Raw genomic sequence first — 27,647 nt, forward strand, 5'->3', positions numbered from 1 at the left:
CTCCTTAGAGAAAGATTAGACTGCAGTGACATAGAGCATCTTGACACTTGTGTGATTTTTAATGCACACTAATACACACTGTTAGCTGATTCAGATGCTTTTGCTCCATGCCTCCAGATAGGCAGGTATGAACTGAGGTGCTAGAGCATGATGAGCTGTGTGTGTGACCACAGTGGCCAAGATGAGAGGAATCCCTCTTGAAATGTGGTCCGTTGCACGTATTTTGCCATAGAACTTTCTCAGTGAGGTAAACCAATGTAATCAGAGCATTTAATCTAATCCTACGACTTTTTTTTTTTTTTGCTTGTTTGTTTTTAAAAATATATTACAGATATTTTCCTGAACTCAAAACCAAAACTTAGTTCCAATTACCAGAATAATAGACTCCATTTCCACGTCTAAACACAATTTTCTTCTCAGTTAATCCCCCAACATTAAATTAACAACAATAACAACAAATAAAGACAGCACCATCATAATTTATCTGAAATATTTTAATGAAAATTAAAACTAGACACAATTAAGGAAAAGTGTCATCAATAATCCCTAACCTAAGATGAATAACTAAATGAAATTAAGGGAATTTATGAGTTAATGTAGAAAGACATTGCACTTTTCTGTAATTGACATCTCTTCAAATGCCCCTTCCCTGGTGCTCTGTAAGAATGTTCCTTGCATGGATGTGTTATATACCACCAGGAAAACAAGTAAAAGTCCTCTCTCAGAGGTTTCTTGCCCTTTATTTCTGAGGGAGGGAGAAACTTTTTCCTTAAAAATATTAGAATATCAAAGAAAAAATAAGAAAACAATGTTTTCATATAGTAACAGTTACAGAACTTTTCCAGAACATTTTAAGTAAGTCTTCTGTACAATTTAAAACAAACAAATGAACAACAACAAAAAAACACTGCCACTTACATTTGTCAGAAATGTTGCAGATATTTTCAAATATCAAACATATAATGAGATTATTATTCTTCTCTTTGATCAAAGGACTAAATATTTTGCAGTGCAATATTTATAAATTGAGATTGTTTTCTACTTTCCTTTATGTGAAAATAGTTAAGATGTCAAAATTTCATCAGTGTGGGTTGAAAACAAGTTATAAATATTCCCCATAGGAAGACAATTTAATTTTCCTTATTTCTCAGTCTGAGAAGTTATTCAGACTACTGTGTGGTTTTACAGCATTCAGGCTTTGAAGTACAAAAATATCTGCACATCATATTAAGACTTGATTTATGTATATCCTGGATAAACAAAGGACTTTAAACATCCATCCTTCAGCTCTCCTCAGAGCTCATTCATGCAATGAAAATATGTCTCAAAGAGACAGGAAGCCGACAGAAAGAACATACTCTTAAGACTATATGTAAGGTCAGATTCATGAGTGGACTGCCACCTGGATTAGTTGCTCTTAGTTGCAATTGCTAGCAACCAAAAAATCAATAGGCTAGAGAGAAATGTTAAGTTGGCAAAATTACAGGGTGACAATGATTAGATTACCTAAGATGGTATATGTGTGACTACAAGGTACTCCAGATGAATTATATTATATTCCAGGATGGTAAATAAAGACCCACTTCACCTGAGACTGTACATGTACACTGGAAGATTTGGAAATCAAAGTAACTTTCCTAGGGGAGAAAAAAAGTAAAACAAAATGGCAAGGATCTCTAATTTATCTTGTAGGGGGCAAAAACTAGAAACAAGAAGAGGGAGGAAATAAATAAATTCTGATGTGTAGTGTTTCAGCAACAGCAGTTTCAGTCCTCTCATTTCTGCTTTCAATTTTCTTTGGGAAGATAATACAGAAATGGGAGCCATTACTGTCTAAAGTCATTGTGGGAACATAAGAAGACAGTGAAGATGCTGGGAGATTAGTCTAAAAAGGAAAGAGCTGTGTCAGTCATGATAATATTATAAAAGCAAATGAACTGCTTAGAGAACACCAAAGAGAAATGTCTGTTTACCTCGAGTTCAGTAATGCAGGATGCTTTAATAGGACTCAAATGTACAACAGGGGAAAAGAAATATAGTTTTGCGCAGCATTTAATTAAATTGAAGCTTCTCACTGCAGGGATTTTTAATGATTCTAAAAGCTTGGCAAGATTTACAAAAGGATTTTATTTGTATGAATTTGCATGGAGTGTCCATTCCTATGTTTTGGAAACTGTCTGATTAGAGGAAATGTATTATTGTTGAAAAAGGTACTGGTTTTCCTGAGTGGAAACCTGGGGTATGATCCTATTGTCAGCAAAGTATGTGGAGAGCTTTTAGGATGGCAAGATTTTCATGCTGCTGTCCCACCATGACTGCACTGCTATAAATGCCAAGAGTATTTTATTATAGATTTTAAATGGCAACAGAAAAAAGCAAATTCAAAGCACTTTTAGGAAAAGCCTTATTTAATTCTCACACTGAGACATTCACTGCCAACCAAGGTGGCAAACAAGCCATTGACCTTTTCCAGCATGCACCAAAGGCCACTTAAATGCTTCTCATCTTTATTCCTTCAGTAGAATCCACCTTAGCAGTATCAGAACTCTGCAGTCTACAACGTAAATTGCAAATAAAATAAAATAAAATAATTGTTTATATTGCATACTTCAGTTTGCTACCAAGAATTGTAATAGGACATACCTTGACATACTGTTAGGAGATAAAAAGTAAAAGGTTAGCACTCAAATGTAAAATCATAACTTCATTTTCAGTGGAGATACGCTAAGTCTTACAACCCTTGGCAAGTGTAATTTTATACCACATAACAAAAATAATTTTAGAATCATAGAATCATGAGAAAATGTCTGAGTTTAGAGAACTTGCATTCAACTCAAAAAAGTTAATTTATTACAAAATCTTTTAATTTTGTCAAAAAGCCATGTTTCTGCATTCTTAATCCCCATCAAGTGCCGTTTATTTGTGTCTTTAGATGCTTGTCCTTTAGAAATGTATTTTGTGAAAGATAGGAATATTTAGAGAAAGTATGTTTGGAGAACATCTACCAATGGAAAGTTTTGCTGTACTGAGTTAACTGCTCTGACATGTGCCTGCCGGTACTGCACAAAATATTTCCACATTAAACTTGAACAAAGCAAAGGGCTAATGAAACACAAGAATCAGTTCCCGTCCCCCCACCCCCACCCCAAATAATAGTAACATTTTCTAAGACATTTTTCTTTTCCAAGCCTGATAACAAGCAACGAATCTCTTTTAGTGTCCATGGTGTTCTGACAGTATTCATTCTGAGACATTTCCCAATCACTGTTCCCTTCCTTAGCTTCTGGATGTCCACTCTTTGGACCCAAGTGCAATTTTCAATAATAAACAAATCTAGATTTGTGTAAATTCTCCAACTGAAAGTAGTAAATGAAGACTGCTACTTTGTGTTTCAATATCCTTCTGACAAAATATAATTAAAATATTGTCATGCTGACTTGCTTGCTCCGCATTCATGAATAGTGAAGTCTATCAAGCTATTATTTGTCTCCATCTTGTGTGAGGAAGGATTAAGCCATTGAAGTGGTTTGATATCAATAAATGATCTGAACTCCATAAAAGCATCAATTATTATGCAGTTAAAGCTGTCTTAGTGCTCTCTCAAGAAGCTGAAGTTTTGCCTTCATTTTGCTGTTAACAAAGCACAGGATGACAATCTCCAGAAAATGTAAGCTATGTGACTGTGAAAAAAGAGAGAATTTTCTTAACTCTTTGTTTGGATATTCTGGAAAAGAAAGAAAGAAAGGAAGGAAGAAAGGAAGGGAGAAAGGGAGGAGGAGAAGGGAGAAAGGGAGAAAGGAGAAAGAGAGAAAGAGAGAGAAAGAGAGAAAGAGAGAAAGAGAGAAAGAAAGAGAGAAAGAGAGAAAGAGAGAAAGAGAGAAAGAGAGAAAGAGAGAAAGAGAGAAAGAGAGAAAGAAAGAGAGAAAGAAAGCGAGAAAGAAGAGAGAAAAAGAGAGAAAGAGAGAAAGAGAGAAGAGAGAGAAAGAGAGAAAGAGAGAAAGAGAGAAAGAGAGAAGAGAGAAAGAGAGAAAGAAGAGAGAAAGAGATGAGAAGAGAGAAAGAGAGAAAGAGGAGAGAGAGAAAGAAGAAAGAAAGAAAGAAAGAAAGAAAGAAAGAAAGAAAGAAAGAAAGAAAGAAAGAAAGAAAGAAAGAAAGAAAGAAAGAAAGAAAGAAAGAAAGAAAGAAAGAAAGAAGAAAGAAGAAAGAAAGAAGAAGAAAGAAAGAAAGAAAGAAAGAAAACTAAATGTAGAAAAAATGCCTATTCAGATCTCTGAAAAAATGGGTCCCCCTGCCTGAGCCCTTTTATTCTGTGCTGACACTGCATGATCAGAATGTATCCTGGGGCTGCATTATCTTTGGAAACACTGATGGAGTAACCAGTAAACACTGCAACTATTTGAATTTTGTAGTGACTGACTGATTGATAGGCAGCCTGGAAATGCAATGACTGAGGAATGAAGACCCGCTCAAAGTCAGGTTGTTTCCTTTTTCTATGTGGTAACCAAAACCCTACTAGCTTTAAAGTAGCATGCCAATTTACAGCAAAAGAGGATATAAAACATCAAGCAAGCAAATGTATCACTAACTTCTTTTTCATCCTTTGATATCTCAGCATTCTGTCTCTCAGACCTGTGAGCACAGGAGTGGTACTTCATATAAAAATGGGACATATCATAGGCTGCACATTTAAGATTCCTCTATTTCCACGTTCTCTTTCCTAAGTATATGAACAGTTTGAACCAAAGCTAATAATGTGTTTTGTTTTAGTGAGAATTCCATATAAAACTCAATATAATTATAACACACAAAATAATATTGGTGACCTCACATAACAAAATAACAAAGGACATTTTAATATCAGTGTTAACTGATTAAAGCATTATTCAGTTAATGAATGATTCATGATTCATATTCTGAAATTGCAAAACATTACCTGAAATTATAGATAGGGTATGTCCTTTTAGCACTCCGGATAATTACACTTCTGTTAGTGTAAGTACGCTTAGCAACAAAGCAGTACATTATCTCCTCCAAGCCTTCTTACCTCATCCACAGAGCAAGACCAAGTAAAGTCCATAAAACACCAAAGAATTTATAGAGGGTGTAAATTTTTTTCAAGAGAATTACATCTCTCGGAGATCTAATGGTTGAAAGATGTGCATGCTCAAGACTGACCCCAGCACAACTTGTGCCAATCAAACAGTGATGACATATGGGAAGATAGGATTTGTTCAAAAAGTTTGTAGTATCAGTTTAGTCCTGGCCTATAGTGTTTCAAAGAATCTTGATGAATTATCAGATACTTCTAAACAAATGCCAGGCTGACCAGTTGTCACTACTTTAAAATAGATAGATAGATAGATAGATAGATAGATAGATAGATAGATAGATAGATAGATAGATAGATAGGTAGATAGAGAGGTAGGTAGGTAGGTAGGTAGGTAGGTAGGTAGGTGGGTAGGTAGTAGGTAGGTAGATAGATAGATAGATAGATAGATAGATAGATAGATAGATAGATAATCAAAATAAAAGACTGACTGACTGAATTAATGAATAAATGAAGAAATATATATTTGTAAGTCAGATTGTTTAGAAATTATCCTAAGGGACAAAGTTTAGTGGGGAAATATTGTTGGTAGGTGGACTGTTGGACTGGATGATCTTGGAGGTCTTTTCCAACCTTAGTGATTTTATGATTGGATGATTCTAAAGCCTCAAATCTACACACAGGTGAATTAGGCAGCCAGCATGCTCCCTTCCCCTGCACTCTATAACCTTATATTATGAACATTTTAGGTATATCTTTTGTGAGTATATATGTTCATTTTGTTTGTTTTGTTTTGTTTTGTTTTGTTTTGTTTTGTTTGTTTTGTTTTGTTTTGTTTTGTTTTGTTTTTTAACACTTTTAAACTTTCAATCTCTAACTACTCTTGTGCCAGCAAGTTCTGCAACTATATGTACAGTGCATGAACATCTATGTGTTTATACCACATTCATGACTGTGTACTTTCAAATTTCCCTCAAGTCCTCCTGTTTGTAGAGGTGGTGAAACCTAAGAGTCCAGTTTAACCTCTGTGTGCTTTTCATGTGATCACCACATTCATTGCATTTTTTCTCCAAATTAATAAGTGTTGGTCTCTGATCACTCACTAGGTCAACTGAAAAAAAAACTCGGTAGATGCAGAAGAGATGAAAGAAATTTCAATAAGAGATTTTAGAGAAAAAATATTAATTCTGTATGGACATGATGTAGATTTTAAACAATTGCTTACAGTACTTTTTGAAAACATTTTGATGAAGCTCTTTTCCTTCTAGTGAAATCAATTATTTCTCTATTCAATCACCATATTTTGAGGTAATGAACATCTCAAATTCAAAAAGGTTTGAAATGTAAGCTGCATTTGTACCTTTTCTAGCAAGAAATCTTTCATGATTCAAGAAACAAGAACCAGAAAACTTTATTCTGTAGTAAAAAGGAAAAACCTTCTGCCTGCTATTGTGCCTGGATTAGAAAATATAAATATCTTGAAGTTTTAGAAATATGTGTTTTAGAATTTGAGATCAGACATACAATTTGATTTGGGTTTTCTGAACTATATTTAATGAGAAAGGTTTATTCATCTTTGTAGAGCTTGTCATGGGTTAGTATTAGTAAGTGCTGGAAGGCAGTTTTTTCTTCATGTCAGAAGACTGTAGAGAACAAATTCACTTTGCTACTGATGGAAATACTGAACTTGTATGATGGCTGCCATCACTCCATACATTGTCTTCTTGACTCAGTTTGGCTCAGGGTGAGAAATTGAGCAATAGCTTTCTTAGAAACTTCTATTATTATTCTCTACGGTGTTGTGCTTTTCTCATTTCTTTTTTTCTCCACTCTTCACAAAACATGCAAACATACATTTATCTCTTCCAGGTGAAACTTGTCATGCTAGTGGAGTACCAGCAAATGTACTTTGCTTCCTTTAGCAGTAACCCTTTTTCCCATATCTATCCTTAACTATGTTAACACTGCATAATGTTTAGATCTTACCACAGATTTTATTTCTTGCCAAGTCCTGCTGCTATTGTTTTAGCATCTCAAACAAGTGATGCATGGCTGCCTGACATGCCAAGGCAATGTGTATGAAGAACATTTAGTGGTAGTTGTCTCATTCATAACATAAAAACCAAAACTTGGAAGGATAAATTACAGAGAACCCCTTGCAGTTTTGTAACACTGTATTTGCCATGAATCCATTGCTAGGCCTATTATAAACCCCAAGAGAGCATGTGTGTATGCAGATTTTATTTGTAACCCAGCACAAGAGAAATGGGCTGCATTAGGGAAATGATCCTGGCAGCTGAACATAATGAAAAGCATTTCATAAGGGAGGCTAGCTGGCCAGTTCCATTGCCATGCAGTTTACCTTGCTCATTCCAAAATATTTATGGCATATCTGATTGAATGTCAACTTTCTCCACATGAGGTTGCACACTAAGTTGTGAAGTGGAGTGAAACAAAGATGAGAAATTGAAATACTATAAAATTAAACTGGATAGCAGAAACTAGACAACACCGTTCTTTTTTCTTTTTTCTTTTTTTGGTCATGCTGAAGATTCATGCTTTAGATCCATAGACACTCAGCTGAGATCCTTGGATTAGGAGCCTAAGACAGAGGAGATAAAGGCTTTAGGGGGCTGACTACTCTGAAAAGACAAATCACTGTGAAGGGCCCTCTCTACCTTCATTCACTATAAAGCTGAAGATAACGCTGCTAATGTTAACGCTGCTAACATAATTTAACATCAGCCAGTCTTGGTATGAAACCCCTCCCATTTTTCTTTTATTCTGCAGTAATTGACCAGTAACTCTTGCTGGCAGACAGCTACTGAACAGTATGCTGACATACTAGAGTCTGTATTCCCCTGTAATCATACTGTTCCACATACATGGCTTCTATTCCTAACCATGAACAAGGACTTTTTCCTGATTTGTCCTCTCATTGACTTCCGCATCATCTGACTCTTCATTTGTTTACTTTCTACAATTTAATTGTATCATTCCTGAATGGAGAATCCTGAATAGGTTCATAAAATGTCTCAAAAAGGAACTACATATTTCTCACACTTCACAAGGCTAAAAATGTCCATAAAACAGTTATCATGGTTACCATGCATCCCACATCTCATTTGCAGTATCCTGCCCTATATGTTCCTATCTGAAAGCAATGTCAATGCCATTGTTAAAAATCTGTATGCAGTTCTGGCAAACAAGAAATGCAAGTCACCTGAACGAGGTACACTGACTTGATCAGGTCAGAGTCCAGAAGTCCTAGATGCTTGTCAGATGCTCATTACAGGTAAAAACCCTTAATAAGCATTATTCCATTACAAATGTTTCCAATTTTATGCCAGTCAATGCGTGCTACTGACAGTAACAGTGGACACAGATTATCACTAGATAATTATGCTTGGATTTTTCTGAAGATAGGAATTACCATACCACTGAAAAATATGAATCATACTAGAAGGCACATGATCAGCATAGCACATCACAGTCGGGACAATCCAGAATGGGCTTTTGATCCCAAAGTCTACCATACTGGGGGAAAAAAATAATAATAGAGGGGAATGATTGAATTTCTCTGATATTTCCCATGGAATTGTGCTAGAAGAAATTATTCTGATCATTCTTGTGCATAGTGGATAGTCATAGGTGTTGTCATGGAACCAGAAACTGTGGAGGCTGTTGATCCAGCATCCATCCTTTTCCTTTTTTTCACTTCTTGATACAATTTCTGTTCCTTCTTAAGTTGGTGATACACTGATCCCAGTAATAAAACAGAGCAATCTCTGTCATGCAATCATGTGAGGCTGCTAAAGAAGTATTTCAATAAAGATGACTTCCTTAAAGATGTCACCTTTTCCATTTAAGATACACTTTAAAGTGATATTTCAAGTATTTATGAAGTTGTTTAAAAATGAAATAATCCAAGTATCAAACAGAAGGTTTCAGAGCAAGAGTGTAACAATTTGCCTTTCAGGAAGTGATCAAATAGTTTTAGAATATATAATATGAAATGATTATAGACTTGAGCTAATCTTGAAACCCTAAAAATACATCAAATATGTGAATAAGCATAGCACAAATAGGACCTGTGGTTGCCATAGGTAAAAAACGTGATGATGACACAAGCTGCTTAAAATCCTTCTCACTCATCAAGTAGTATAAAAAATGAATGATAAATGATGAATACGTTAAAGAGTTTCATCTAGTAGACTTCAGCACAGTCTAGCAGACTGATGAGTAATAGATAGCAGGAGAGCAAGGGATGGTAGAGCCCCTGCTTACACAGTACCTGAAAAGCCTACTGAAACCCTGTAGTTTTTCACCAGACATGTGGCTAAAGTTTAAAGGAGTGGGGCAGTTATCAGAGAACAATATTTTCACTGCTGAGTGCTGCTGCCATGTGCTCATGAATGAGTTAGAATTACAAGTGTTTGATCTCAGATATCTGGTTCTCAGTTTACTTGTTTATGTAAAAGGTGGAGACAGTGTTTGAATAGGAGTGGCATGATGACAAATGTTCCAAAACCAAAAAACACGAAACATTTGACAAGAAAATTCTTAAAAATCTTTTAAGCACCACAACTATTCAAGTCTCAAAACTTTCCCTTTCATTTATTGAATATCTAAGAAACTGCAAGTAGAGACCCAGTGAAAAAGCAATACCAGGCAGAATGTGTTTCTGAAGTTTGCTCCAGAAGGGAAGACTTTTCTTGTAAGTAGAAAAAAAAGTCCATGAAAAAAACATAGAATATTACTTTGAACACAGCCCTGTGGAGTCTTCAAACCCTAAATGAGATATCCAGGGAGGATGGCAAATGACAGAACAGAGAGAGATGGTGCACAGCTTGGTGGTACAAAGGGTGGAAATCACCGTCGTGTGTATAAAACAATCTTTGGGGAAGCAAATGTGTTTGGAATATTTTCAGCAGTTTTCTTTCTAATGTCATCAGAGGATCAGTTATGAAAATAGATGAATCAGTGGGTTAGGAAGTATAGATATTCATGTGAGTTTTTCTGTAACAAGATTCCTTGCTGGATTTTATAAAGCAAAAGAGAGGTGTTTGTGATGACATTCTAGCTGGTATTCATGTTAAAAACTACTAAACAATTGCTGTCATAACATATAACATTTGATCAAGAAGAGCGGAAATTCTTTGAGATATTTTTTGTTCTCCTTCTATGAAGTGCATTATGCTTTGCAGTATTTTTGTAGAGGACAGCAAATGCTGTGAATGAATAATGATGAAAATTTACTTCTTGATTCCCTCTTCACTGCAAGCATCATACTTGATACATGTAGCCTTAGAAATAGCAGCATATCCTTCTTGCAATACAAACTAGTCATGAAGCACTAACAGTTCAAAAATCCAGGTCACAGCTTTGTTGCACTCTTACCTACCTATTTCCTCTGTTCTGTGTATCACAAGGTCCTCCTCTATTTTTCAGCTGTAATTTACTGTGCTTTTCTTTCCACTTTTTTTTTCCTTCTTTCATTTCTTTGTCTTCTATTATACTTCTACATCTCTTCATCTTCTACAACATTCCTACTTCTTTTCTGATGTCCAGCATTATCCTTACTATTTCTTTCACCTTTCATCCAAACATAATTGTGCTTTGCCTCTTTACCTGTGTTCCCCTCCTTCAGAAAGTTCAGACTCTTTCCTGCAGATCTGCCAGTGAATCAATTCAAAGCTCTCTCTTAACCATAGAGGCATAATCATTCTTCACATTCCGTCCAGCAGGTTTCTGCCTCCATCTTTTGTTCCAGTCTGATCACCCGTGACTGCTTGATACATACACTATGAATAATGTCTGAAGATTTAATTTTGTCAGGAAGTTAGTGAAGGAATGCACACTGGTAAGAAATACATTCCATTGTACTCTAGACCACTCCCACCAAATATGATTTATGAGCAAACAATTCAGTGACAAAAGTACATAAGCAAGACAGGAAAGTGTGCACAAGATGCTGTAGGAAGGCAAATCACTGGGACAAGCTGTGGCTGTAGATAATATTCAGTGCTAAAGAAAGACACTTTTTTCCATAGAAACTGCCCTGCACAGACCACCTTCTCAAAATAAATGAGATCTGGTAAATCCAAGATAGTGTAGAAAATGCAAGACTAATTTTTTGAAGTGCAAAGTCTGTAAGTCTCCTGTGGTGTGTGGGAGTGTATGGCATGATCCACTCACACCATGGCTGTTGGCTGAAACCACCTCTATTTGCAGCTGTCTATCTTTGAAAGAATGTATCTCATCTGGAAGCAATGACCTTTACCTTTTTCAAGACTGAAACAGTGAAACATTATATTTTCATAAATGGAACATTCAAACTGGCAACACTTGTACGATTCTTCAGCAAAAAGATTCAGGCACTGGCATTTTCTTAAAAGATTGGTTGTATGTTCTTGATGTATATATCCTATCAATTGCCTTGATGCTTTTCTTTTTTCTTCTTCATATGAATATCTCATGCAATTTCAAAACTCTTTAGTGAAATATAAGATTTAGCTAAAAACTTATTAGCAATTTTGACAAGGACTGGAAGAGAATTTAAAAGACTTTAAGAAGAAACTGCATTTTAAAACACCTGTACATCATACAGAATTACTGGTGAACATGCAATAAAAAATATTTTAATCCTTGTTTTCATCAGAGCTATCATCTTATGGAGCACTTATGAAAATAGTATTGGAAAGGCATAAAGTAATGAGGACTCTGGATAAATCAGGAGCTGACCTAAAACAGAATCTGAAATGTGCTGTCATCAGAGAATAAAACCTTCTCTGGGTTTGTGAGCACCTGTTATTACAATAATATTCAAATGGATCCTCAAAATGAAACCTTAATAATTAAGTAGCCTAATTCTGCAAATGCTCAGAAATAATCTTTTCTCAGTATTCAGAAGTTGAATGCTAATATTTTTTGCCCAGTCCATGGTTTGAAGATGAATTAAAATGCTTAAAAGAGAATAAACCAACAATATACAGTCATGTGTAGAAGCCTTCAGTTAGCATTTGAACAAAAAAAGGAGAATAATATTCCAGTCTGTTTTTTATCCATACTATCCTCCGTTTGATATTTCCCAGTACTTATTGACTGGAAGATACTACTCTAGAAAACTTTACACTTTTGTAGATACTATGGTTTACACAAGTCCTATGGGATCATCTGAAATTAGACTCTGCTTGTAAGCAGTTCTGTTGATAGCACTGTATTTATTTTCAGGCTCAGGACCAGGTTTTATTGAATTACATATGACTAAAGATGTACATTGTATTTTAATGGCACTTTCAAAAGTACCTAAGCAGGATAGGCATCTAAAACAGAGAAAAGCTAAGAGATTCTAGATTTTGGCTCTGGGATAGAAGTTCGTCTTTAAAAGCAAACTAGATGAGATTCCATATTCCAGTGAATTAATCACTCATGTCACTGGCCTAGTTTTTCCCTCGCAAGAGAGGAAAGAGACAACCCTGCAGGGAGCCGAATTCCCTTTGTTGTGATTCATCAGGAATTAAATTTCTTCAGAAGTTACAAAACTGTACATTGTCTGAAGATGCAAGAGTGCTTAATGAGGCTACAGTGAACGTCAACTACTTTGCAGTCCATTTATCAAATTACCAATGTCTCCCATGTCATGACAGATGAGGCAATAACATAGAAACTGAAGAGAGGAAGGTGATAGCAGCTGGAGGCTTCTTAGGCTTTGTTGCTTTTCTTTTTGGAAAAACACCACAAACCTGTCAGGCCCTTGCCAGTTCTTGTTAGGATAGCTGGACTTCAACACTTCCTTATTCACTGTTTCACTGAATATAGCAATAAGGAATAAGGGTTAACTTACATTCAGCTCATAAAAATGAAGGAGAGTGGGAATGATATGCAAGAAGCACTTATTATTTAAGCCTTGCTTGGGCCAGTTCTGCCAGGTTCACATTAACTTCATGGTATCATTTCGAGACTTTGATCCAGTTTTTACCTCAGCTCCATTGTATTCAACGAATCTTCTTATCTTTCTGCCCTCTCATGCCTTGCTTTTTCCTTTATTTTTGATCATCATTTTTTCCCTCCTTTAGTGTCTGTGCAAACAAAAATATCTGCCATCAATAACAGGCTCAAAAATCTCACAAGATCTCAGCGAGAAAATGCTCTGTATACCACAGAGCTAGAAATAAAACCAACCTATGCACATTTCACTTGGTGTCCTGCTTCAAAACAGACAAGAATGCAAAACTAACTGCATGCAATGTACTGGCTATAGTGTGTATTCTATCCGGCTCTGTGCAACTTCGAGTGAGATATCCCTCATGCCCTGTTGCAAGATATACTTGGAGCAGGAGAAAAAAAAAAACAAAATGTAAAGATAGAAGAATGAAATAGAAGAACATATTGCCATAACCAGTAGTATTTGGGTGACATGTGTACCTTTATTGTCAGATGTGATGCATTTCACCCACATTTTTCAGTGTTGGAAATTGACTCCAGACAAACTCAATCTGTCTTTGCTTTTTACTGTAAAACTCTTGTTCCATCAAAGTTTTGTGGCACTGTCTATAATGTCATCATCTCTTCTAGTAGTTCTGCCTTGATGCATCCTGCAAGTTCTTTCATATGCAAGTATTTTGCAAGTTATACTTCTGATACTATTTGGATAGCTTAAAAAAAAAAAGAAGTAGACAGAGAATACTGATCTACCCTTGGTGTTATCAGAGTTGGATTAACTCTGGAGGTAACTATTCATTGGATATCAGTATTGGTTTTGGACTATAATTTAATTTGATTGAATTGTTATTCTGTCATCCAATTCAATGATAAATGAAAATTGGGAGCACTATATGAAGCCAGTATTTCTGTTGATTCTGTACTGAGTTTTTGTAAGGGAAAACAGAACTAAGTATAACGATCATTGCAGACTACATTCACATAAAGGCCATTATACTTAAAGAGGAGAAGATTCAAGGCCTGTAGGATTGGGATCAGAGAGCCCTATTAGTAGCTGCTATTGCTACTGGTAAAAGCAAAAGGGAGGAAAGGGAAAACGTTCACATCATACGATACAGATGGGGAGTTTGAGAGAGTTACCTCCTTGTGATACCATTAACTAGTATTTTTTGTATAAACTTGGACTGTTAAAATATCAGTTTCTCTAGCTTATATGTAAGCAAGTTCTTGTTTTGGAGATAGTGGAGCTTGCTTTATTATGTTAATCTGTGGTAGGTCAAAGAAAGAAGAAAGGGTTAAGGGCAAACCTGTGGCTAGATTAATCTATGTTTAAAGACTTTTTACTCAGGACACACAGGCATTCTTTCTGATTCTATTGGATAACCTCCTAGTTCCAGCCCCAAGGAATTAGCATGCATCTTGTAACGGAGGCTACAGGCCAGTGAGTCCCCCTGAGCAAACCTGATGGCAGTTTGTTCACACATAACTCAAATTCAATGGGAGCCTTGACTTCTATAGGTTTCTTCTGAGTAAGAAGCAGAGGATCTGCATTATGCTGACTCCTTTTCCTCACTAGTATACTTTCACCACATTCCCAAACTGTTTTATGCACAGTCATGTAGGCTTTGTTCATATTATCTGACTACTTATTAAATAAGAACAAATAAGTTCCTGCTTCCCTGACCCTTTGTAACAGTGAATTTCAAGGCATCGCATAACTACAGAAGCTCCAAACAGTTCAAATAGAAGGAGTCTCCAAAAGCCTCTGTTCCAAGTTCATGCTCAAAGCAAACTCATTATCAAGCTCAGATCAGGTTGCTCAGGATTTATATTCATTTTGTCTTGAAAAACTCCACAGATGAAGGTTTTAAAACACTTCTGTGCAACCTGATACACTACTGTTGAATCAGTGTCTAATTGCAGCCCCCAACACTGCATTGGTAACTCCCCAAAAGTGGCACAGAACAACATAAGTTGGAGGAAACACCATATTTCCTCCAGTAGTGATTCTTTCCCTCTGCATCTTTCAGGGCAGAGTGCTGTTACTGCTGGAAATATTGCATTACATCTACTCAGTATATGTTCAGAGACTGAACTTTAAGAACCCGTCTCCAATCCATCAGGCACCTTAGAAATTTCCTGTTGTTTCCATTGATTTTTTGGAGAAAGAGTGAAACATATAACTCCCTTTTGCTTTTCTTTTTACACAGAGAGGACTTTAATTAGTGCCCTTTCTGATAAACTATTAGAAGTGGCCACCTGTGAAACCTTGAAGTTAATCACATTTTTAAGTGTTTTTAAATGTTGAGTCTAAGCCACCCAGAGATTTTTCAACAGGGAGAGAATTTTTAGTTTCCTGGCAGCTTTTCTATTACCTTTCTCTACAGAAGTGGCAAAAAAGAGCTAAAGACAATTCAGAATCTCGTAATAATGTTTCTACAAGGGCTGATTCAAAAGTAATACCTTCTATATTATTATGTTGGCCTGTGACATCAGAGATATATGGTGGTGGTATGGCAGTAGAGGTTGAACCTTCCCAAGGATATTCTGTTACATTTTGTTGCCTAGTGCACAAAAAGCACAGGAGCAATCTAACAAATGGTGCCTGTCATGGAAGCGCATATGAATGATAGAATCATATAATGTCTTAGATTGGAGGGGACTTTAAACATCATTTTGTTCCAACTCTCTTGCCATGGGCAGGGTTCTCAGCCACTAGATAAGGCTGCCCAGAATCCCATTCAATCTGGATTGAATGCCTTCAGGGATGGGGTATCCATGGCATCTCTGGGCAACCTATAACTACCCTCTTTTAGTTTAAAGCCATTTTCTCCTCTTCTGTCACTATCAGACCACGTAAAAAGTTGATTCCCCTCCTGCTTGTATGCTCCCTTCAAGTGCTGGAAGGCTGCAATGAAGTCTCCCCAAAGCCTTCTCTTCTCCAAGCTAAACAAATCTAACACCCTCAAGCTTTCTTCATGAGAAGTTCTCCAGCCCTCCCTTCTATTGTGTCAGCTGGACCACTCACCTTAGTGTCTGCAGGTTTGATGACAGTAAGCTCAATCCCACTGTCTATGTCACTGATAAAGACGTTGAAGAGATGATGAAGAAAAGGTGAGGAACTAAATTCCTCCAGGCAGAAAAAGATTCACCCACTAACATTCATTAATACTTGCTGAGCCCTTATGGAGACCACAAACATATTTTATGGGTGGTGCAGTTCAGCAGTGGCAACAGTTACAGTGGCTCACTTCCACTGGTGAAGCCAGTATTTATGAGCCCAGCATGCAGGATCTTGTTCGCTGCTGTCAAAAATGCACAGCTAATGGTGATGACTATGTCCAAAAATAGTGTTTTATATCTGTGAATTTGCTCTATCAAATATTCTTATTGTGCTCTTTGTATATATTGTAGTTTCCATGGAAATAAATAGGAGACATTACTTTTGGAGCAATCTGCATATTACAAGGAGTATTTATTTACCTTACTTTCAGGGGGAAGGAGGATGTGGAGCAGTTCACTGTGGTTTTCTGTTATTATTTCGTCTAATTCACTCAGTATCAAGAGATAAATAACATGATGATGAGGCTTTTTAAAAATTATTTTTATTCAGAGAAACATCCATGATAGTCATATCATTTTTCCCCCTTATTTGCAGTATGATGACCCTATCTTCACCAGAACAACCTCTGTTTTATTCCAGTAGCTCTGCTCCTTGCAGCTATTTCCTTAGTCTTAATATCCAGTTTATAAAGGAATGTTCATTATCTATCATCTCCATAGAAAAGGTGAATGATAAAGATGATACTTTATTCCTTAGGTGTTCTGCAGCTTATCATGCATGTTCATGATCTAATTTCTATGACCTTTGTTATGATGTTTTCTGTCATTTACAAAGAGCTTTTTTAGCTAAAGATCCCACTTTACAACTTAAACTGATTATTGCACAGAAATCCATTTGACTATAAACAAAATACAGTTGCCTGATGGATGATCTTCAGCAGGTGCATAAAAACAGGGAAGAATTGAGAAAAAGCCTACAAAACAGACTGCATCTACAGATTTGGGTTACACAGGAGCACATTAGAATCCAAATCTCATCTCAGTATTCTACTTTGCAGATTTGTTTTGCATGCAGTTCTGTGTGACAACTGCTTGGCAATTGTCAGAGCCCTAGGTAGGTTTGCGTGACCTTATACAAAGGAGAGAAAAAGGAGTGCAGTCTTCTGGAAGAAGGAAACACTTGGTTGGAAGCAATGAATGTTACAAAGGGGCTACTACTCCTGAGCGATGAATAGTAAACACAATCCTGGGATATTTTACAGTAGGGAACACAGGGATATGATTATGGACCCAATAAAAAAATGAACTGGGACTTGTCCCAGATGTCAGTGATGTTTTATTTCTTTTTTCTTTTTTTTTTTTTTTTTCAGTAAAGTTCTAAACCTACCAAGAGCAACAGAAGATTTGTCATTGGTATGCACAGGGCTTTTGACCTATTGATTTTTTTTTAGAGCAATTTGCCACGGTACTTTAGACTGAAATTGGAGTTTGGATGAGTAATGTAGCCTATACTGTGGACCCCTGTTCTCGGCGCTCTCTGAGACAGGCCTCATTGTCTATGCAGATGCGTGGAAATTCACAACTCACTTCATGAAAATTGAGTAACATTCTCCTGATGGCTGCTGTTTTCATGAGTACTCTCATATTTAATTCATTCTTAAGGATATAAACCTGTACAAAAAAAATGGCATCTATACAGATTAGACTAAATGAATCTAACACAAGCAAATATCATCTGTTCATTTTTTTTCACAGATAGAGAACTCTGCTAGGTACAGAAAAGGCTTATAGATTCTGTGAATCTGAAAAACAAACAACATAGAAAAACGTATCAGAGATGCTGCATACTCAACAGGCATGCATTTTCTAATGGAAACACAGGTTATTGTTCATTAGCCTGTATAATTTGTATCATATTGGATTTACTGTCATTTGTCTAACATCCAAGACTCCTCATATACATAATGACAAGAAGACAGATAAACACTAATAGAATACATTACAGATAAACTATATCAAGAAATAAATCCAGTAAAGGACAAAAATGATATGAAATACTGCAACAAAAATATGCATTTCATACATGCACAGATAGAAAGAACATATTTTGCCAGCATCATGGGTTTCTGATTTTCAGTCTGTTGCAGAATAGAGAAGGAGGGAGGGAGGGAGGGAGGGAGGGAGGGAGGGAAGGGAGGGAAGGGAGGGAAGGGAGGGAAGGGAGGGAAGGGAGGGAAGGGAGGGAAGGGAGGGAAGGGAGGGAAGGGAGGGAAGGGAGGGAAGGGAGGAAGGGAGGAAGGGAGGAAGGGAGGAAGGGAGGAAGGGAGGAAGGGAGGAAGGGAGGAAGGGAGGAAGGGAGGAAGGGAGGAAGGGAGGAAGGGAGGAAGGGAGGAAGGGAGGAAGGGAGGAAGGGAGGAAGGGAGGAAGGAAGGAAGGAAGGAAGGAAGGAAGGAAGGAAGGAAGGAAGGAAGGAAGGAAGGAAGGAAGGAAGGAAGGAAGGAAGGAAGGAAGGAAGGAAGGAAGGAAGGAAGGAAGGAAGGAAGGAAGGAAGGAAGGAAGGAAGGAAGGAAGGAAGGAAGGAAGGAAGGAAGGAAGGAAGGAAGGAAGGAAGGAAGGAAGGAAGGAAGGAAGGAAGGAAGGAAGGAAGGAAGGAAGGAAGGAAGGAAGGAAGGAAGGAAGGAAGGAAGGAAGGAAGGAAGGAAGGAAGGAAGGAAGGAAGGAAGGAAGGAAGGAAGGAAGGAAGGAAGGAAGGAAGGAAGGAAGGAAGGAAGGAAGGAAGGAAGGAAGGAAGGAAGGAAGGAAGGAAGGAAGGAAGGAAGGAAGGAAGGAAGGAAGGAAGGAAGGAAGGAAGGAAGGAAGGAAGGAAGGAAGGAAGGAAGGAAGGAAGGAAGGAAGGAAGGAAGGAAGGAAGGAAGGAAGGAAGGAAGGAAGGAAGGAAGGAAGGAAGGAAGGAAGGAAGGAAGGAAGGAAGGAAGGAAGGAAGGAAGGAAGGAAGGAAGGAAGGAAGGAAGGAAGGAAGGAAGGAAGGAAGGAAGGAAGGAAGGAAGGAAGGAAGGAAGGAAGGAAGGAAGGAAGGAAGGAAGGAAGGAAGGAAGGAAGGAAGGAAGGAAGGAAGGAAGGAAGGAAGGAAGGAAGGAAGGAAGGAAGGAAGGAAGGAAGGAAGGAAGGAAGGAAGGAAGGAAGGAAGGAAGGAAGGAAGGAAGGAATTTGGAAGGAAGGGAGGAAGGAAGGAAGGAAGGAAGGAAGGAAGGAAGGAAGGAAGGAAGGAAGGAAGGAAGGAAGGAAGGAAGGAAGGAAGGAAGGAAGGAAGGAAGGAAGGAATTTGGAAGGAAGGGAGGAAGGAAGGAATTTGGAAGGAATTTGGAAGGAAGGGAGGGAAGGGAAGGGAAGGGAAGGGAAGTTGGAAGGGGGAAGGGGGAAGGGGGAAGGGGGAAGGGGACAGGAACACTTTGTTAGAGCTACTGTCAGCCCTGGTGTGGTAAACAGAAAAGTCTTCTATAAGTTTGGAAAATGTCAGCAGCAAGCATTTGACTTCTATCACCAGTGTCTCATTCTGAAGGAAATAGTCCTGTCAGAGTAAGAACATGCTTAACCACTCAGACTGGTGAGGCAAGACCATGTGGACTGATTCTTCCATAGTAAAAAAAAAAAAAAAAAAAATTGAAAAATTTTCCAAGGTTTCAAAACACTTCTTAAACTTCAGTCTTCATTTTAACCTGCCTGGATAGAGGGAGACAAACATACGTTATTCATGACAAGCTATAATTCAAGTTGTTCTTTAAAGTTCTAGATGAAATTAAGGATTTCATCTAGCTTTTCTCCCAGGACACTTTCCACTTTTCTTTCTTGGGATCCAAGGGGATGAACTGGGAGAAGCCCTAAAGAGTGTGTTACGGTTGTCCACAAGCAAGAAATGCCATATTCCTGTGAGTGGTCTTGAATGCAAAGGCTTAAGACAGTTATATGTGAGCGTCCTAACTGTGATCAGTTAATAAAAATGATTAATCCTTTGTAAGTTTGCTTGTAAGTCTGAAAAATGTTGTAAGCTTCATTTTCAGAGAGTAGAATCTCAAATACTTCTTGCCACTTCCTGCAATCAGCTTTGTAAAACAAAAACTTCTGCCTCACCCATCCACATGCAAAATATAAGCTTGACTTTTATGCTGAAGTAACAAACGCAGTTAGATTGAACCACTTTCTGACCACAGAAGATTCCAAAAGATCCATGAGTTTTTACTCTTTTTAGTATGTTGTCTACTCTTAGCCAAATACTGTACACTCTTTTCATCAGAATACACTGGTTCACTATTTGCTTGTTCTCTAACATTACCGTTTCCCAGTATTGAAAGAACAGAATGTATTGCAAGCCGTGGCCAACAGGACTATGAAAAAATCAATATAATGTCCAAAACTTGAATTTCTGTTTGTGTTTGAAGTCCGTATTTACATGGAAGTTTAAAGCATATTGGCTCTACTTAGTTCAGGGTAAATTGCATCTGTTTCTCAGTATCTGGAGAATTGAGCCAGTATATTGATGTTAAGCAACAAACCTCCTTCACCTGTGAAGACAACAAGGAAGCACAGAGAGATTCTCCCAGGAGCAGTGTAAGAGTTGTCTTTGTCTTTGACAAATTGGTAGTTGAAATTAATCGTTATATATGTTACCATATTTTTTTTACCAACAGATTGTGCAAAAGTAGCAAAAGCATAGGCTACAAACATAGTCAATGACAAGACCCACTAGGAGTAGCTAGAAAATATATTTATCTTATTACTCAGAATAATAGTGTTATTTGGAGATACATTTTTGTGGAAGAAACCTTATCTACATAGATAATTCATTAAAAATATGATACCTTTGATCTTAGTGGATTCCATATTTGCAATACCTGCCTTGAACATAATAAAAGAAAGAACTAATGCACTTCTGTATAACATGTGAGTAAGGAATTGTGCTGTTTTTTCCACATCTCTTACATTTTTTGTCCTCTGACTGTTTCCAGCCTTGTGTGGTTACATGGGACATCTTTTGTGTGAGGTCTTAGAACCATAAGAACACCAATTCAAATAAAAAAAAGCAATGGTATCAGTACTCACATTTCTTTCTGTTCCAGACCCCCAAGAGGCATATCATTCTTGTGAGAAGGACCATTTCATTCTTGTAAGAAGGAGTATGGGAATTAGGAAGTTATCTGTTTTTTTACCTAGTTGTTCTTTCATTCTCCACTGATGATGACAGTCAGCCTGGATAGTTAGCTGGAAACAGGGAGTTAGATTCTATGTTGATAAATACTTCCTTGCCATCTATTCCTACAGGGTCTATCCTTATCACATAATTAAACCAATACTGTTTTCACGTTTATAAACACAGCGGACCCTCACAATCCCCTATGGAAAAAGTAAAAAAATTTAAACTTGCTCTTCCAAGCGTTTGAGAAAACATTATGACAATATGGAAATTGGATTGGCAACAGCTGGCTAAAGAAAAGATACTTTGTACCTTATGTAGAATCCATACTGTTACTTTCTTAGATTTCTATTTGCCAAAGCATTAACAAATGCATAATATGAGTTTTTATTTTATACCTTTTTTCTGGAACAATTATTTCCTCTGGACAATGTAACACATCGCTGATTAGCTACTGACATTTTTACTACTTGTTTCACTGAAAGACTCATCATAGAAATGAAAAATCATAATACGTTAAGATTTGAAATATTTTTAACATATGGAGGGGGAAAGGAGAAAGAACATTAACCCTTGGACTACATGATCTGAGATATGCAAACCTCAAACAATTAAGAGAATAAATGATTCTGTCTGTGGCATGGTGGGCTGAGTGGCATTTACTTAGGACGACCAACATCATTATGAGTAGTACAGAATTATTATAGATGTCTGTAAAGAGAGGTGACTGGCATTTTTAAAGGCTCATTTGTGAAACAGCAAATGTAAAGAAGCAGATAATTAAATTTAAAGGGCATTCTCCAACTATAACATCAAAAAGACTAAGAGGTTAAACATTAACCTGACTGTAAACCTCTCCATTATGTCTCCCTACAAACAAGAGTGTCTCTGTTTTAACCGTTCAGTGTCATTTTGTGCATCAACCATTTGATGTCACTGCATTGTGTATCACAGACTAAAACAAACAAAAAAAAACCCCTCAAACTTAAAACTGTATTAAAAATATTAGAAAACCTTATCCTACTGTATTTATAACATAATGCCTCCACCCTAAGAGATATACTTCAGACACTTCATGAAAGTCACTCATTAGGAGCTCTGTGTGGAGATCATCAGTGTTATAGATAACATCTTTAAAAATGTTAGTGGTGTTGCTTATAGGCTGGAAGCACCCACTCTCACAGACTTTTTTCAATTATTTTACGGCTGAATATGCAGCAGGGAGCATTACATGATTTTTTTTATTCCAGTAATGAGAATCCTGAAGTGAAAAAGCCTGGGACTCACTATTTTGGACATCATCCAAGCTTGTCCAAAGGCAATCTCTTAAACATGGGAACTTATCTAGCAGTACTTTGAGAAGCCCAATGACAACTTGTGTATTGGGATCATGCAGCTCCTTTCTCCCTGACTGTCAATTTCTTTTTGCATTCTCTGTAAAGTAAGAAGTTAAAATAAGCACTACTGAGAAACAGTTACACAAAAGTATCCTAAGCCTGTTATATCATGAGCCAGAGGGAAAAAAAAAGAAAAAAAGAAAAAAAAGAAAAAAGGAGGGGAGGGAAGATACAAGCAGAAAATCTTTCTCTTTTTTCCTCCAAACATTTCCTTTCAGATGTTCCTTTGAAGTCACAGGCTTATAGTGTGAGTGACTGAGAGCAAGAAGCTGTGAAATGTGCCTTTGAGCCATAGACTTCTCAAAGATTATCACAAGGCATATATGACTGTGGTACATGACATCTGCAAATCAGCATGGCATTACTGAGGCTTTGTTCAGCCTCAGACTGAGAGCAACAGAGAACCAAAAACTTCCACAAGGAAAAACTAGATAGAGATGCCTCTCTCATTCTTCCCATTAAGATTGTGCCTCCCCACCTGGGAGTCTCACTGCTAATGAGCACAGCAGTTATGTTGGTATAATTTGCTTTTGAGGAAATTGCTGAACATACACATATGTTCTATATATATAAAATAATTACTTATTTTATACACATAAATTAGGTGAGGTTACCACCTTAAGTTCCTTTTAGCCCAATCACTACTAGTACTGTATATTGTCACTTCTCTGCCATTTTATGGTTGTCCCTTTAATGTACATTCATAATATGATGTTCTTTGTACTTACTAAAAATCATTTTGCTCAGATGGATATGATTCGACTCATAGACAAACACATGGATTGGCAGAACATCTCAGTCCTGACTGGCTATATCTGCCTATTCTCCACTCACAGATCTTCTGTGTTTCTCATCCTGACAATTTTTGGCTCTCTACAACAACCTGAAATGAGGTTGTGGTGAGGTGAGGGTCACCTCCCAGGTGACAGCAATAGGATGAGAGGGAATGGTTTCAAGTTGTGCCATGGGAGGTTCAGGTTGGAAATAAGGAAACATTTCTTCTCAAAAAGAGTGGCGATGTACTGGAACAGGCTCCCAAGGAGATGGTGGAATCACCATCCCTGGAGGTGTTCAAAAAATGTGTGGATGTGGCAGTGAGGGACATGGTTTAGTGGGCAATATTGGTGGTAGGCAGAAGGTTGGGCTAGATGATGTTAGTGCTTTTTTCCAATCGAAATGACGCTGTGATTCTTACATAAAGAATATTGCATATAGGATACTGTGCTCTAATGTTAATTATTAAATAGGGAGCAAAACTGACATATGATTTTGGAATAACCAGAGCTGAAGTTTCTTACAAACTTTGGAGAAAAGCTGATCAAGGTTAGGATAGTTTCTGTAAACATACAGTAGAACAGTAGTTCAGTACTCATCTTGAGTGAGAGGCCAGCACAATAGTGTTCAATCTCAGGATCACTTCCTGCTAGACCCCTCTAGAAGGTTACTATAGACTGCATGAATGTTTTTGCCTTTTTGTATTTGAAAGTGTTCATAGAAACGAGAGCTGAGCACTGGGAAGAAAATAAAGAAAGATGAGAAGATGATGAAAACAGTCTAACCTAAGAAAACATGACAGCAGAGAGACTGATCTGAATGGCAAGAGGCTGCAGAACAAGATGAGAAAGACAAGAGAGGTTGAAGGTGCTTCACTAGGCAGAAAGGAAAAAAAAACAAAAGAGGAAAGAGCAAGAGGAGAGTGATGTGCATCTATCTCAGTCCATAAGCCACAGTTCAGATTTGAGGGAGAAGTGTTGTTAAGGAGAGGAGACGCAGTGGCAGCAGTAGTACAGCAAGGAGGGAAGGGTGCTGGGGAAGATACAAAGACAATTGAAATCCTCAGGGCGTGACTCCACAGAGAGCTGCAGCTGTTCTATGATGTTGAACTGTGCCTCTGCCAACTCATCTGATATATCAGGGACATGGTGTTCTGGACTCCAGGCTCCAGGGGTTTCTGAAGTTCAGATGCACTTCTCCTTTGCTGTTTACTTCTTTACATTATATTTTTGTACTATTTACTAGGGATCACAGGCAAAGATACAGAAATCCTAAAAGAAATGCAATTTGTGATGGCTTCTGCTCCTATGAAACAGGCTTTATCTGGACATACATATCTAAAAATCATTTCAACTTCATCAAAGAGTTTATGGAGGCCATATTTCAGTAAATGGCAGCAGGATTTAAGAAATCAAATGTTTGAATGATACTTGATCATGAGATTTTGAATCTACAATTCACTCAACTCTTTCAGACTTTATTCAATATGCAAGAAACATAAGGAACTACTAGCCAGCATCACCATGGGCTGTCATGGAATAATACAGGCACTGAAAATAGGCTCAATAAGGAATTTCTTATGAAAACATACAATAAGGGTCAGCAATTAAAGAAAACATTTTTTTTAATCTACAAAAAAATTTTATAAACACCCTTGCTATTTTTCTAAAATGTTCCACTGTTCCAAGGAAACAGTTCAAAATAAACTGTAAATTGACCTAATTTAACAGACAAAACTGACGGGATTTTGTTTAGGAGGTTTTGATCCTATATTTGTGTGTTAGAATGTACACCAGTGTTCAAAGATATCTTAAGAAATATTCACTTCATTGTTACAAAATTCAGTTTTAGCAGAACAGATGAAAATTGTTTCCTAGAAAAATAGGAAATTTTGGGAGAACCAAAAAGTTAAAATCTCTTATCATCCAGAGGTTGTCGAAATACATTTATATTTTTCAAAGAGCCTAGGTGAATTCTCTTGCATAACTGTACATTTCTCTTGCAGTCACTCTTCCTTGCTTTCTCCTCATTTACTTCCTTTCTTCTTCATTCATACCTCTGTCTTACACTCAGCTCTTTTTTTTTTTCTATAATTTTCTTCTTCCTGCTTTCAACTCATTTATTTTCCCTTTTCTCTCCCCCCACATCTCCTGATAGGCCTTTCTTTAGGCATGCACTGGCGCCCATCAGATGGATTTGTGCTACAGAGAGGCACGTTGCAGTGCAGCAGTTGCTACTGAGAGATTCTGCAGTGGTACAACACAGTGGGAGGGATTTAATCTCAGACCAAGAGACTCTGCAGTTTGATAGAGGAGATTATTCCCAAAGTACTTTACTAGATAGCACTCCTATCTAGATAGTATTTCACTTCCCATCAGCTTGCTTTACCAACAAGTATCAATTTAAATGTTTTTTGGTAAAGATGGGACTGGGTAGAGGGAATTGGGCCATGTAAGTGACATTGTAGAAGATGAGGGTAAAATAAACCTCAGGAAATAAAAGGCATTAGTACTCTTCTTCCACAGATATGTTTGCTGTGGTCTAAGGTGAGGAAGCATAGATCAAAACATGGAAAAAAAAAAAACGAAACAGATAAGTCTACCAAATGAAGGGAGTGAATAATCTACAGCACAATTACAAAATTTCAGGAAACTAAGAAAAACAGTTTGAGGTCCTCAGTATCAGAAATGAGGTAAATGCTGACTTCATACAAGTCATGTCATTCTAGTAACAGTCTTGGTGAGTATGATACAGTGCCTTTGTCATGAAAGTAGAATATATCATGCAGTAAGATAAAACACAGTCTTTGAATTTCAAAATCGAATTATTTGTGTCAGAAGTCTTTGTATATGTGTATGTGTTTTAGTTTTTTTTTAAACTCATTTTAGAATCAGAATTAGATTTTAAAGGGACATAATATATTTATCACCATGACTCTGTGGCAGTTTTGTATCTCAGTCCTCCTTGTAGAAGTGATAAGAGCAATTTGCAATATCCTATGTGGAAAAACAAATTATTTTTTTTACTTACTTGTTTTCAAGCAATTCCTTTGACAGCAGGTTGGGATATAAGTTATCATGCTTAGCAATCATTGACTACTGCTTGCTACGGCAGAGAGGATGACCTGAAGCCATGTTTTCCTCTATAGCCTTTTCATGCCTCACAGTACAAATCTATTTACAAAATGATCGCCACCTTTTTTTCTGTACCATATCAGTATTACTCCTCAGGCTATTAACAATTCTGATTTCAAATAATCCCATTTAGCATGTTTAAAAGCTCGCATTTCAAACATTTTTTCTTTTCTTTTTTGTTTTTGTAGATTTTATGAGCATGCAAGAGAGGTCAGAATACAAAGTGTTCAAGCTCTGCAAAATCTCTCTAAAAAACAAAATAAGTAAAGAGATTGAAACCATTTGCTTATGCGTTACAGTCTTCCTGGCCCAGTGATGTTAAATATAATTCTAACAGAAGGTACATGGTCAGAGACGAGTCCCCCAGTTTCCTGCTATTAAGTTAACCTTGTTAAATGTTACATTATTGTTTAACATAGGATAGGGGTTTCTCTTAATGCCATGATGAATTATTCATAGGCAAAGCTAAGATATTTTACCGTGTTAAGTGTAACTGCAGTGTGTTGAGACCAATATCTGGAGCTATGCATCAGAGACAGAATTAGACATGGATTTTTTAAACCTGCAGTGGAATAAAAATTATATTAGTTGGGGCTACAGCTTGTGCAATTAAAGTAGGTAGCAGTCATTAAGTGGAATGTGACACAGTCAGATTTAGAGAGCCTATAATAACATAGTAGATGTATATAAATGTCACAGAAAAAAAATATCTCTAGATAAATATTACCTGCTTTGGCAAGAAATATGTAATTTTCAAGATTCTCTGTCTACAAAAGGGGAGATGATCATGTACTCACCGGAACCATATTAGCTGCAATTAGTTATGTTTATAATTAGCTATAGCAATCACTCCATCTGAGATTTTAAAACATCTTAAAAGTGTAAGTGCTGTTAATATCTTTCCAGAAAAACAGGGAACACAAATTTGTGTATACTTTGGATCTCATATCTACCTTTTGAAAAAGGAAAAAAAGTCTTTCAGACTGCAAAATGGGCTTGGAAATGTAGATTCTGTTTGAGGAATTTAGGTACCAGTCTTTTCTGATAAGGTAACAAACTAACAAAGTTCTTTCACTATTTCTCTACAATTACATTAAATT

The 27,647-nt window shown here is 37.0% G+C and overlaps 1 protein-coding gene across 2 annotated transcripts in view; it reads left to right on the plus strand.

Moving 5' to 3' along the window:
• Positions 1–27,647, plus strand: part of CHRM2 (cholinergic receptor muscarinic 2) — a 96,952-nt gene that overhangs the window by 58,348 nt on the left and 10,957 nt on the right. The window contains exon 1 of one of the 2 annotated variants that reach the window (XM_065742706.1): positions 20,604–20,659. The exons of the other annotated variant lie outside the window; for it this stretch is intronic. The gene's annotated coding sequence lies outside the window, so the exon portion shown is untranslated. Of the gene's footprint in view, positions 1–20,603; positions 20,660–27,647 lie in introns of those variants that run through there. 2 annotated transcript variants of the gene reach the window in all.

Source organism: Cyrtonyx montezumae, unplaced genomic scaffold, assembly GCF_038088225.1.
Source record: "Cyrtonyx montezumae isolate F1298 unplaced genomic scaffold, pur_monq_1.0 scaffold_3, whole genome shotgun sequence".
NCBI classification, from domain to species: Eukaryota; Metazoa; Chordata; class Aves; order Galliformes; family Odontophoridae; genus Cyrtonyx; species Cyrtonyx montezumae.